General features: G+C 39.3%; 1 pseudogene; it reads left to right on the top strand.

The window, feature by feature from the left end:
* Window positions 1-275: 275 nt before the first annotated feature.
* LOC106736229 (peptidyl-prolyl cis-trans isomerase NIMA-interacting 4 pseudogene) lies at window positions 276-673 on the top strand (annotated as a pseudogene).
* The last annotated feature ends 1,869 nt before the right edge of the window (window positions 674-2,542 follow it).

The raw sequence follows: 2,542 nt of genomic DNA, 5'->3' as shown, positions 1-2,542 counted from the left end.
CTCCTCCATTCTCCTCTTGGGATCTTGGGCATGCACACACACGCACCCAGCGTGAGTTTTAAGCCACCAGGTCCGGGATGCGAACCGCGGTTGACTACATGGGAGTCCAGTGACATAGCCATTACACTAACTGCTGGTCCTCCTAATAAGCTTGTTTTCTTCACATTGAAAAATCTGTCAAGAAAGCAAATGTTTTTTATAAATTATTATATGGAGGGTCTGAGGGGGCTTATATGACACTGGAGCAGTTGAATGTTCATTGGCATGTCTTGAAGATGCCGCCCAAAGGAAAAAGTGGTTCTGGAAAAGGGAATAAAGGGGAAGTAGCATCTGGGAGTGATAGTGCTGACAAGAAGGCTCAGGGTCTCAAAGGTGGAGGCAATGCAGTAAAGGTCAGACACATTCTATGTGAAAAACACAGCAAAATTACGGAAGCCATGGAAACGTTAAGGTCTGGAATGATATATTCAATGAAGTGGCCACGCAATATAGTGAAAATAAAGCCAAGCAAGGGGGTGACTTGAGTTGGATGACCAGAGGGTCCATGGTGGGACCCTTTTTAGAAGCAGCATTCGCCTTGCCTGTCAGTGAGATGGATAAGCCTGTGTTTACAGACCCACTAGTTGAGACAAAATTTGGATATCGTATTATCAAGGTTGAAGGGAGAAAATAAAATCATACGAAAGCCTGAAAAAAATTATAAGATGTATATTCATAAGCAATTGGTATATGACAATTCAAAACTGCTTGCTTCCCGAGAATTAAGGTTACTAAGAGTTAAAAATTCTGGTTATTATTTACATACAAAATTAGAGAAAAGTAGACTGGCTTTTGATAAGATAAATAATAAGCGAGGCATAAAAATGTATCCTTTCATCAAGATAAGGAAATAATTTTTGTTTAAATCAGAAGTTATTTAAGGTTATTTCCAGAAGTGAATCTTTTTTTTTAAAATAATTATTTTATTTAAATTTTTATTTATTATTTATTCATTTGTTTATTTCAATTTGACCAGAGAGGGACAGAGTGAGAGAGAGAGAGAGGGAGAGAGAGGGAGAAAGCAAGCTGCCAGGTCCAGGACTTGAACCACGGTCGGCCATGTGGGAATTCAGCACCTTTAACCACCATGCCACCTGCCGGCCCCAGAAGCGAATCTTTAAAGGAAAGAGAAACAAAGTGTGAAAAAAGTAAGAAGGAAAGAGATGTGAAAAGAAAATTATAGTTATGAAGATGCATTTTATTATTATTATTAAAAAAAGGTTTAAAAAGCAAACACAACTTTTGTGTAGGAAATAATTTTGTGTGGTAAACTTTTGGTGCTGAAGTAAAATGGCTGGGTTATTTCAGAAGGAAAAGAAAGGAAGAAGGGACAAATTCTGAAAGTCTAAAGCATGCTGTTGAAGGTTCAAGTTGTGCTCTAAAGGATTTGAGAAGGTGTTACAAGGATTGATAAGGATAATTTTATGAAAACCATTCTGTATATGGCAAATTGGTTAGAATTTTCTTTAAAAGAAGAAATTGACTTTTGGGGCAACAAATGGCATGGAGGTTAAGGCACTGGATTCCACATCTGCACAGTTTGAGTCCCAGACCAGCAGCTTGAAAATCATGCTGGGTGCATTTGTATGTGTGCCCAAAATCCTGAGAGAAGAATGGAGGAGAAGTGAGTGTGGTGTGGCTCTTCCCCTCGGTTGGGGAGGGTCATTTCTCATTTTCCCCTCTCTGGCAAGCACATATGCCCTACAACAACAAAATATAAGCAAATTAAAAAGTCGTTTTTGCAAAATGTTAAACTAGGTGTTAGTTTTCCCCTTATGTTAAAACAACTAGGTTTTGGGGCCAGCAGGTGGTATGGTGGTTAAGGCGCTGGACTCTCACATGGCAGGCTGTGGTTCAAGTCCTGGACCTAGAAGCTTGAAGTTCACACCAGGCATGTGTGTATGCCCAAAATCCTGAGAGGAGAATGAAAGAGAAAGGATTGCAGTGTGGCCATCCCTGGGTGTGTGTGTAGGGGGTGATTTCTCACTTTCCTTCTTAGTGCTTTCACTGTTTATCTCTCTGGCTCTTTTGGTGAGTGCATGCACCCTATGGCAAAAACCTAAGACAAAACAAACCAAAGGGTTTTTCTTAAACTATTGATCTGCTCTTAGTAAAAAACAATCATACTGTAAAAGATTTTCCTTTACGTTTTGGTAATTTCTGTGTTTCATATTTATGTTTATTGAATTTTGATTCCTTAGGAAAACTGAGCTTTAAAAGGTTAAATTTATTTATTTATTTATTTACTTTTAGGTTTTTGCCATAGGACATATGTGCTCAGGAAGAGAGAACAAAAAAGTTAAACTTTTTTTTTTTTTTTCAAAGAGATATCGTGTTGCTATAGGATGTGTGCACTTGCCGGAGAGACAGAAAGCGAGAAATCACTCCCTCCCCCGACCTGGGGAGGGATCGTTACACTGCAATGCCTTCTCCATTCTCCTCTTAGGATTTTGGGCATGCACACATGCGTCCAGTGAATACCAATCACGGTCGACTACAAGGG

Source organism: Tupaia chinensis, unplaced genomic scaffold (genome assembly GCF_000334495.1).
Source record: "Tupaia chinensis unplaced genomic scaffold, TupChi_1.0 Scaffold000706_1, whole genome shotgun sequence".
In the NCBI taxonomy this organism is placed as follows: domain Eukaryota; kingdom Metazoa; phylum Chordata; class Mammalia; order Scandentia; family Tupaiidae; genus Tupaia; species Tupaia belangeri.
This window is presented reverse-complemented; position numbering and strand designations above follow the sequence as displayed.